Below are 11,611 nucleotides of genomic sequence, written 5' to 3' on the forward strand. Positions count from 1 at the left end.
CTGCTCCTTGGGGCAGCTCTGCTGTGAAGGAATGAGGCAGTTGGTTCTCAGGGAAAGACTCTCACAGTAACATTTTCTGCTGGCCAACCACAACTTTTGCTGAAGGGGAGGAACAAATCCTGCCCCAGATGGACCCTCCCAAGTTTGTCTGAGACTGTCACAGAGCTGAGAACCGAACTTGGGTAACTGCTGTTGAACATCTGAGTTGTCCACAGCACCAAGGTGAGAGACACAGGAGCCCAGCAGCTGAAAGCCTTTGGAAGAATATTTTCCCAGCAGACTTTAATTTTGGGACAGAAAAATGGACTAGACCAGAGGCTCTCTGCTACCTGCCCAATACAAGCACTGGACATCACTTTCCAAAGGCAGCTCACCTGGGAGTCCTGGAAATGAGGCTTTTAAAACTCAGCCTAACAGTTTGTCCTCCTCTGCTCCATGTTCTGGGGTCCTGCATCCAAGCAGATAAATAAAGCACCCAACTCCACGCCCACACTGCCAATAAACTGGGATACTTTGCCTTGGGATGGAGCCATTCCGGAAGGGAAGCAGCATTTACAAAAGATGACACTGATTTTGGGAGAAATATATTTGGAACAGTGGAAACATAGCACTAAAATCCGCCTCTCCTTTTCTTCGAAATTAAAAACCCCAACACAGCCCTTTCCTCAGATTCCTCCCCAGAAAGATGAAGCCAATTTTCCAGCATCTCAATGAATATTTCAAAGATGAGTGTTTCCTTAAGCTAATTGGTGCCCATTATCATGGAATTAAAAGCCAAATGGATTGAAGGCAATTGAGCCTCATCACTTACATTATTCTCTTTTCCCCAAAGACAATCCTGATTTTTAACTCCTCTGACCCTTGGGCTTTCAGACAGGTTTTCTGACAGGCTTGCTCACAGCACAAGAGCTCAAGGAAAGGTTCATAAACTGCAGAGGGCAGAAGGGACAGGTGGAGAGGCAGGATCCATGACAAATAGCTCCAGAGGGAATTCCAGCACACTGGGAATGTGCTTTCACCAGTTTGCATCCATCCCCTGGCCCTCCCCCTGTTTGTAACCCACACACTGACCCAGAGCCTCGCTCCTGCTGTCCTTGCTGCTCACCACATGGGCTTTTTTCCACGCTAAATCCCTCAATTCAGCTTCCAAACCCAATCCCTGGACTCATCCCTGCTCCCCAGAACTCTTCTTGGCTGGGCAAACTGCTGCAGCAGGGCTGGTACAACCTTCAACAGCAGAACTTCACCTTGCACTGCTCTCCAAAATGCAACTGAAGGACTTCAGGTTTTTAAAGACTGACACAATCAACAGGTGACAAATTCTGCCTTTTCCTGCTGTCACAGCCATTCCATCTACCCAGAATCACTGGGATTTTTCCTTCAGGTCCCACCCCACTTTGTTTTTTGCCTTTCCCATGGCTGGCTCTTTATTCCAGCCAAACCAAAGCCCCCAGGACAGCAGCACCAAGCAGGTGCTTGTTCACTAAAGAGCTCAAATGGGCACTGGCACCTCTTAAACCCTGGCCCACAGAACTATTTATTACTCCTCTGAAAGGCTCCCAAGGACGCTTTTGTGGCTGAAATGTGACTTTTCCCCTTTTCCATAAAGGAAGAAAACAAACCCAGCCAACTATTGCAGGCAGCTTCCCATTTATTGCCATGTCCTCCAGCAGTGTGCACTGGGGACTGCCGTGAGGAACTCCAGGAATTGGGGATGATTTCCTGCTTTTGTCACCCAGACTCGGGCACTGGCCACTGCCCAAGGGACTAAACAGCACTGCTGGTCTGTTTTGGAGCCTTGAATTGCCTTTGGGAAAGCTGTCAGTGCTCTGATGAACACACAGATCTTTGAAGGAAGCCTGAGGAGTGATCTCAAGGAATGCCAGTCATACCGAGCTCAGCCTTCTTCCCTCCCACACGGGGCTTTTGTTCACTCGCTGTTTACAGCTCAGAATTATTGTCATCATAAATGTTGAATCATGAGGCTGGAATCAAAGGGAAGGATTCCTGCTTTGTTTGTGGCTCCCTCCTTTGTTGCCCACCTTTCCCCCCCTCCCGGTTTGGTTGTGTTCCTCATTCAGTTTATGTGACACATTTAAGTCTCGGAGGGACGAGAGCTATGGCAACAGGAGTTGTGCAGCTAATCCCCAATGCAGAGTGCTAAAATCACACCATGCAGCAGCACAGCAATTCACCAGAGCAGCCCTGTTCTCATTCATGTTAAACTTGTGGAGAGAAGTCCCAGAAATTCTGGATAAGGGGAATAACTCACGTGCCATGTGGGTCAGGGCAGTGGGTAAAGCTGGAGCCTAGTCAGGGGAAGATGTGGGAATGGGGTCTGGGTCAGATTAGCCTGGAAACATAATAAGAAATGGCAGAGGCAGTAAAAGTGGCTGGAAATTGGTAGAGACTCACTTTTGCTGCATTTCTGCTCCAGGTCACTATTTCTGCTCATGTACAGGAGGTGATAGTTCGATATGACACCCTCACAACCCTCCCCATACTTTGGTTCCCTCCAGTTGATCCCAGTCTGAGCCAGAACCCACAGGGAAAACAGCACAAACTGCTCCAGCTGGGCTGAGCCCCCCTGCCCAGCCCAGAGACCCCTGGGGCTTGCTGGGCACCAACACGGCCACCAAGCCCCAGCTCAGCCCCTCAGCACCACCAGGAACAGGACACAAACTCCACAGATTTTTTTTTTATTTTTTTACTTTTTTTTTCAGAAAACTTCTCTACCTGGAAAGATATCAGTGGTGTGGAGCTGTCTCTGCTCCCCAGGATGCTCCTGGCTCCATCAACATCAAGGAAAACCTCCCCAAGATGCTGTGGGACACCAGGAAACTGCTCCTACCTGGGCAGCCCAGCAAAAAAACTGGAATTAAACAAAGCCTCCTCAAATACGTGAGCACTGCACACAGTAAAAAAAAAAAAAAAAAAAAAAATTATATACATATACATATATCAAAAAACAAGAAAAAAGCAGGGAAGCAAAGCTCACTTGTGCTCTCCATTCAGCTCTGCACTGGGAATTAATCTGTGATTCACAACTTCCCATCCGTGGGCTGAGAACCAACTGGTTATGAATGAATATTTTTGCAAACTAAAGAACGTGCAAGGTCTGCTCTAGGACAGCTTTTACACCGAAACCACAACTTTACAACCAGCACCTGAACCCCAAACAGAGCTGCACAGACTCACCCCAACCTTCTCCTCCTTCTTGGGGAGGTTCAGTTGCTGTAGGGGGAGAGCTGAGACCCCTAGACCAGAAAGGGACAGGGTTACAGAGGAATCCTCCACAGCCAGAAATAAATCATGATTCTAGCCAGGTGTGGGCTGTGCTGGAATTTGGCTGGGATCCAAGCACCACCCTTTTTGTAATTAGCAAGAGGTATGAATGGAGGGCTGTTAGAGAGGAAATCATAGTTTATAATAATTGTTATTCTCATTTAGATGGCATAATTTATTGTAAATAAATAAATGAAGAATTAAAAAGAAGCTTTTATTTGTAAGGAAAAAAAAAATAGATTTGAGATTGGGCAACAGAACCAGCAAAAAACTGGAGAAGCCCCCTCAGGATCCCTCTCCTCGGGTGCCCCTCCCATGCCAAAGACCACCTGAGCTGTGTTGTTGTTCCCAAAATCTTCCCAAATCCTTGGGATAAATCAGATTCCCTAAGAATTCTTTGTGGTGTCAGTGATTCAGGCATTATTTTATCCTTGGCCAGGGTTTGGGTGTGTGGCTGACAGGGCTCTGGCCTCCACACAGACCCCGATCCAAAACCTGTCCACTTATTTATACGTTTTTAGCAAACAAAAGAATCAACGTTCACTGGCTCTAAGCCACACAATTCTCTTCATCAATCACCATTCTACTGATTATTAAATTCTTGCTCTTCCTGCTTATTTGGCCCACATCCTTTAGTCCTTTTATCAGCAGGGATTCTGCAGCTTTCCAGGCCTTGATCTCCTCTGTATCTCCTGGCTGTTCCAACATCTTCCAAGTGCTATAAATTTAAATTCCCAGATATCCAAGTCCCTTTGGTTCAGTTTGTTGGAGCTGGTCAACTTTGGTTTCAGCAAACTTCAGGCTTCAAGTGATTTAAAGAACAAAGTAACAATAAGGGCCTGTGAGGAAACTCCACCAGTGCTGCCTGCAAGTGGGCACTGCTCACTGTTTATTAAAAAAAAACTCATTAAAAATTATTAAAGGACGCTATTCCCAGTATTGCCAGCTTACTGAACTTCTGGAAGATGGGAGTGGGACAGAAAGGGGAAGGGGAGGGAAAAGGAAGGGGAGGGAAAAGGAAGGGGAGGGAAAAGGGAGGGGCCTCCATGCCTTGCCTGGCAGAGGATTCCTGAACATTCCATGTACTCCTGGAAGCTCAGGAGCTTTGGGATTCACTTCCCCTGATACCTGAGGGTAAGCTTTGTTGTATTTTCACTTTGGGGAAAGTTTGTTCTTTCCCTTTGGTTCCATGTTAGGGGATATTTTGGGAGTAATGGATGTGTATGATGAGTTCTCCCATGGAAATTGTCCATGTCACCTCAGGATTTGCAGGCAGATCTTCAAACTTGAGGTGTGCAGGAGTGAATCTGGAGCAGAATCAGGTCCTGAGGAGCTGGGTGTGCTGAGCAGGTACCTGTTTGTCAGGTGCACATCCCTGGATAATTGGTATTTTCTTCTTCCTAATTTTCCTTCTTCATTTAATGTTATTTTTACCAATTTCCTTATTAATCTAATTTAATTCTTTTATTAATCAGCTTCAACTGGGGATTGGCTTTGCAACATCTGCCTTGTGCTGAGTCTGCTTCTGTGGTTGTCTGTGTTGAGGTGTTGCTCGTCTGCACTCTGGTTTAGGCTGGAGAGCTGCAAGAGAAACAAAGTTGGGGTTTTTTTATTAGGAACAAAAGCACTGCAATTTGGCTGATTCTGCTGCTGGAGACTTGGGGGAAGGAGAGCTGTGAGCACCTGGAAAAACCCCTGATGAGCCTTTCAGCTTGCATAGAAACATGCAAATAAAGTGGCTTTTGGAGCCATGTGGAGAATTTGGCTTTGTTCAAGTTGCACCTCAACATGTGCTGGTGCCTGGGCTGGCTCCAGCCACAGGTACCAGCTCTGTGTTTTCAGTGTGTGTGGAAATCCTGCTGCTCTGGGTGTGCAGGGTTGTGCTGCTGTTTTTCTTCCAGCAGTGCCTGTGATGTGCTGGCTACAGGTTTAGGAATGTGCATTAAAAGACTCAGAAGAGGAGGTGTAACGTAGAAATACATTTCCGTCAAGTCCTTGTGGCATCTCCATGGGAAGACGGAATGTTTAATTCATAAATTGGATGTGGGGGAAGCCCTGGGATTCCTGAGCATGGCATGGACACTTTAGGAAAAACTGGTGGGGTTTGAGGAGAGGGGTGAGGGACAAGGCTCATCCTGAAGTGCTGCTGACAAAATTCTGGTGGCTGTAAGGAATTGTGGAGTGGTCCCTGGCAGGAGCAGCTCGTCCTTGCCTGTCTTCAGGACAGGAAAAGGAAATTTTGCATGTGCTGCTGATAAACTTTGAGCCTCTCTGCTATCGCTTTATGCATGTCAGGATTTGTCAGGGTAGGAAAGCAGATTATTGCAGATACTGCAGAGCAAGGGGCTCCCCACTGCGGGTTTGGGATCAGTCCTGGGTGGGCACAGATCAGCTGGGAAAGGGATTTTTTGGCTGCCGTGTGCAGGTGAGGCTGAAAATGCCCCCAGTGCAGGCAGAAAATGCTGTTAGTGCTTCAGACTGGGGCCTGTCTGACACAAATTGGGAAGCACCTCTCCTGACTTTCCAGGTGCTGAGCAAAATGTGCTTTCTTTACCTGTTGGAAGCTCTTGGTACGTGGAGCCTGTCCTCAGGACTGCGATGTTGGGGGCTCCACAGACCTGGCAGAGCATCTGGAGTCAACAAAAGTGCTAAATACACAAAAGACTCCCTTCTTCCTGGGAGAATCCATGGCAGGAAGTTTCATTAATCCACAGAACCCCCAAACAGTCTGAAGATTCCTTTAATGGAATAGTTCCAGCTGATGCAACAAGACATTCAACCCAGAAAATAGGAACTAAATCCATCCATGGGAATTAACTGAGAGTATCTGAGGTAACTTAATTATTTACCTAATTCTGAGCTTTGGATGTACCTGGGGGCTCTCATTGTTTCCCCATAAGCAAAGAGCAGCTTGGAGCCTGCGCAGAATTTACTTTAGATGGAGTGAAACAAGAATAAATAGAGCAACAGAAGTGAAATCTTTATTTAGAGCAGGTGTGCTGGGCTCCTCTCTGCCACGCCACATTAATCCAGCCTGCAGCGACCACAGCTGCCCTGCCAGAGCCAGAAACCTTGGAACACAGAGGGGCAGGAGCAAGAAGGGATTCCCCATTGGAAATTCTCCGTGGGTTTGGCTCTTTAGATGCAGTTTTCATTTTAAAAAAGGATTGCAAAGCAGTTTCAGGCTACTTCAAAGCAGTGCTAAGGGTAGAAATGTGCTTTTCTGCGTCCTGGAGGAGGGTGGGGAGAGGATGTTCAGGCAGCTGGTCCTGCGTGGTACAGCAGGACTTTTATTCTCTTGGAGGGTTTGAGTTTGGAGGGTCTGAGCAAACCAAGCTTAGGTAAGCTCAGCCCATCTCCTCTCTTTTGGGGCATTTATTGCCTCTCCTGAGGATGTTTCCCAATGCTGCGGTCCCTGGTCTGGTGTTAAATGTGAAGTAGAAAATGCTGAAATCCTGAAGTGCTTCTAGGGAGGGAAGCAGCACCAGTGGTACTGGAAGGGAAAAAGCAGGTGAGGGAGTGGGGATGATCTCTTCTTCTGGTGGTAACCAAAACTCTTGGCCAGATTCCTGTTGAAACCTGGTTAACACATACCACTTACTTTAAATTCTCAGTTAAGGTATTTTAAGGAGCCATTTCTTGTTCCAAGCTCCATTCAAGCTGAAATTTTGCCCTGGGAAGAGAAGGGTTTTTTTTAGCTCTGGTTTTTCTGTCAATGTCTAAGCTGGTCAGTAAAACAATTCCCTTTATTTTTCTGTTGCATGTTATTCCTCACGTTCTAGCTCATGGGATGGGGTTTGTTTCCTGAAAAGCAAAGATGCAGAAGGGCTTTTGGCTCCTGTGTTGGGATGAGTAATTAGAGTAGTGACTGACAGTGAAAAGCAGGAAGTTTTTTGGAAGCACAAATGGTTGGAAAAGCATTTCTGCTTCAGCAGGGAAGAGGAGGGGTATTGGAGAAGGGGTGAGCTTTGTTTACAGTGTTCTATGCAAAGGTGAGAGATCTAGCAGTGAAAAGTTCAGCAGTGATAAACTTGATAAAAGTTGCCCTTGACTGCTTACAGGCATCAGTTTAATTTAAATGTAATAAAAACCCAAAAGGGAAAATTAAGATGTGGAAAGCAGTTGAAAAGCCTTCTGAAGACATCTGCAAAATGGTTTTATTCCCAGCAAATATAAGAAAACTGTTTGGGTTTTTTATTGTCAAACAATAATTGTGCCTCCATTTATAAAACAGCTTTTACAACCAAATCTCTTTCATAGATTGCTTCCAAAGCAAGGCAGAAGTTGATTTATTTTTAAACCCAGTGTCCATAACCCTCCTCTCCGTGGTGAGGGAGCATCTCCATGGTGGCAGGGAGTGACTGGAGCTGAGGCTGTGAAGGAATGGGGGGTTTGGATGGGGCAGAGCAGGGCAGGGACCCCCTCAGCCCCTCTCCCCTGTGCTGAGCCCCATGGCACTGCCCTGAGCTGGACCCCTGAGCTGGGTTAAGGGTGAGGGAGGGTTCTTCTGCTCAGGGCACTTCATCTCGCATGGGTGTTGTTCTTTTCCTCCACCCAATCCCTTCCCAGTCCTTTTCCCAGTCTAGCTTTGGCCAGGTCCCAGTAGAAGAGCTCTGTGGTCTCAGCTCTCTTCTGTGATCATTTTAGCAGAGACAGAGCTGTGCATTCCACTTCAGTTCCCAAGCAGGCCTGAAAACGAAGCGATCTGCTTGCAATAAATACAAGTGCCTGTTTTCCATACCCTCTAAAAATCCCACTGCTGTCTCCAGAGGGCAAGGAATGTTTCTGTCACACACACCCACAGACACAACCCTGTCAGACCTTTGGATCTGGGAGTATTTTGAAAGGTTATTCAGTGTAACCAGTAGATTATTGGTATTGAGGCATAGGAGCTCTCTCAGCTGTGCAAACCCCTTTGGATTCAGCTGGAGATGTGAGGCCACAGGCACAGCTGGGCACAATGGATGGGATTTTCTGTGCGGGGTGAAATGGCCACTGCTCTAATGATCTGCATTTCTCTGTCCTCTTCTGATGGCAGCTGTGAAATGAGGAGGTTTTGACCTGTTTGTTTGGCTGTGTCTGATGTCAGGAAAGCAAAACAGTCCCTAAACCTAAACCCAGAAGCCCCAAGAATCCTGACTTGGGCTTTGTGCTTAGAAGACAGGAACTGAATCTTTTTCTGGGTGAGGAACTTGAAACCTACAGCCAATTAATAACTGCTGTAAAATAGTGCTTTGGTCTGGAAATGCTGACAGAGAATTTAGTGCACCTTATGGAGGGCAGGAGGGTTATAGATAAATTAATTAAGCTTTGGAAAGTTTGTAATCCTTGGACAAAGGCCTCTGTAAAGGTAATATACAATAGCTACTGCTGCAAGCTCCTGTGGTTTCAGATGGGCTGGGGACATGAGGTGCCTTTAAAAGAGAATCCCTGAGGTTACCAGGCCAGGTTGGCCAACCTGGGATAGTGGGAGGTGGCCCTGCTGTGGCAGGGGGTGACACTGGAGGAGCTTGAGATCCCTTCCAATCCAAATCACTGCATGATCCTTTGGCAAGGAGAGCCTGGTTCCTGTTGTGGTCAAGCAAGAGGCTCAAAGGCCTCTGTGCTCTGGGGTGTGTTTGAGATTTGGGCTTCTGAGGCTCCTTTGGGCTGCCTGGGGTGATCAGGCTCCTCCAGCACTTGGTGGGTATCTGTATCCTGATGAATTTTGGTGACTGCAGGGATGAGAGCCCCATGTCCCCTGTCACCAGCACCAGCTTTACTGCCCCAGGGCAGCACCTGCAGTTAAACTCAGCTGAGCAAGCAGCACCTTGTCCCTGAGTGTCCTGTTAGAGCATTGTCACTTGCTGTCCGTGGTGACAGAGTGCTAGGAGCCCTAGTGTGGCTGGCAGTGCCCCAGACAGGATCTTGCAGTGCCCAGGACAGTGGGGACCTCACAGATGTACCAGTGATGAGCTCGAGTGAAGGGTGTGGCTGCTGTGCCCTGGCTGAGGAGCTGCCTTTGTCCCCACATCGGTGACTTGGGTCATCAGGATGTGTCTGGCAGTGCTGGTGGAGCCAGCTTGTGACCCCTCTAGAGAGGAGCTGGTGTGTCACACCACGGCAGGACGATCTGTGCTGCTGCCAGGGGCCAGCACTGCTGTCACAGGGGCTTGTCCCTGTCCCCTGGGGGGGTAAAGCCATGCTCTTGCACCCCAGCATGGTGGCCTGGCTGTCCTACCTGGCTCTGAGGGCAGCTGGCTCTGAGCATCTGGAGCTTCACTCTGGGTTCTCCCACAGAGCCAGAGCACGGAGGGACCACAGGGACCTGGAGCTTCCCATGACACTTGGCAGCTGGTGGGGACTGTGAGAGCCATGGGGACAGGAACACTCCAGAGTGGCCATTTTCCTGAGATCCCAGAGCTCTGAGGTGCCTCTGGAACACCTTGGAGAGCAGTGGGAAGTGCCAGAGCTCCTCAGAGACCCTCGCTGGGGCCAGGCAGCAGCATATGGGCCTCGCATGCTTGGCTTGGCCCTGTCTGCTCCTGGAGTAATTGCTCGTCTGGCTGGAAGCCATTCCAGTTCAGATGTGGAAAAGGAGCTGCTGGTGACACTTCCCAGGTTTCAGTCCTTTCCCTCCCCCCCCACCTTCTCACTGTCCTAATTAAATTTAATATTAAAGTAAAACATTAAAGACATTATCACAGAGCTTTCATCTGACACACATAAGCCTCTTCCTAATTTGTTAGGTCATTAGCAAGGCAGAATAAATCGAAGGGAGCATGTGGAGGCTCCAGGGGTGACGAGTCAGCGTTTTGAGAATGGGGGAGTGGGGTTTTGGGTGAGCATGTGCTGGGCGGGCTTGGCAGCCCTGGCTTGTCCAAACCTGGCACTGAACATCACCCAGAGCGATGCCAGACGAGGCTGTTGGACCTGTGTGTGCTCCAGGGGTTTGAATGCCAATCCAAGGGTGGGATCCCCATCCCCTCCCCTCCTTTTCAGGTATACTGGAATTTGAATTGTGCTTTTTTGAGCCTCTGCTTATGAGGTTTTATCTGTCTTTGCTCAGTGGAAGCAGGAATTGTGTGATTCCAGGAACTGGAGCTGCTGGAATGCTGTGGAGAGAGAAGATGGATTTCTCCTTCTGCTCTGGTGGTCACTGGGTCATGAACCCTCCAAAAAGCCCTTTCAAAGGGCACTGAGGTGTCTCAGAAAGGAGAAAGGATTGAAAACGGGATGGGAACTGCTCCGTTTTCCAGGGATGTGGGAATCATTCAGCAGCTCCCTTCAGGCTCGATATTGTGTAGCTTTGGGAAAGCATTTTAACCATGTGCTAACTGAGCCTTCCTCCTCAAGGAGGGGGCTCAGAGTTGGGTTTTTTTCTCTCAAAACCTTGCAGATTAAGACTGTCATGGTGTTAATTCCAAGTATTGCTCTTCCAGTGCAGAGAGGGGGCTTGGGGGAGTAGAAGTCAGACCCTGCCGTGACTCCCTGAATTCTTGGAAAAACTGCATGTTCTGGGCAGTTCAGTGGGTGCCACTGTAAGAATAAAATGGTTTCCTTTCTGGAAGTTTTAAATACACATGAAAAGGTTTTGGTTTTTTTTTTTGTTTTATTTTAACACATGTGAAAAATATGACACTAAAGGTCCCTTTCAGCCTGAACCATTCCACAACATTTAACTCTCAGATAAACCACTCAGTGTTGTTATTGTCTGGGAAGGTGCTGATGCTGCTAAAGCCTGGCTCTGCTGGATTTGATTCCTGCCATCTCACCTGCCATGGATAATGGACCAAAAATAACCAGGGGAGCTCAGTGTTGGGAGGGAACATCAGCATTCCTGCAGCCAGAACAGTTCGGAGGAATTGCAAACAAATTGCTTCGGGCTTTGGTTACAAGATCAGCTCTTGTTGTGCAGGTTGCACTGGCCTGAGGGATGTTTTGACAGACTTAAATTCTGGAGTAGAAGCTCAGATGCAGTGATTTGGGTTCACTGGAGCTTGAAACAGGCTGGGACAAGAAGTTTGATTCTCTCTGGTTTGGGAGGGGCTAAAAGATTGATTCTTCATTTTCACAGGTTCGTCTTTGCATATCAGAATCCAGATGAGCCCTTGAGCTTTGACACTGACCAGGGTAATTCTTCAGCCTTAAATTGCAGTGAGAACAATGGAGCTGAGCTGAGATGTTCCCAGAGCAGCAGTGAATCTCAAATAAACTGTTCTGTAAAGAAACACTGCGCTGTTTCTGGGCTGGATCTTTGTTCCATTGCCCCACCTCCTCTGTTGGGAAACCTTGGCCACTCAACCCACGCTGCCACTCCAGGGAAGAATCTCCAGGACTTTTCCAG

Source organism: Poecile atricapillus, chromosome 24 (genome assembly GCF_030490865.1).
Source record: "Poecile atricapillus isolate bPoeAtr1 chromosome 24, bPoeAtr1.hap1, whole genome shotgun sequence".
NCBI lineage: Eukaryota > Metazoa > Chordata > Aves > Passeriformes > Paridae > Poecile > Poecile atricapillus.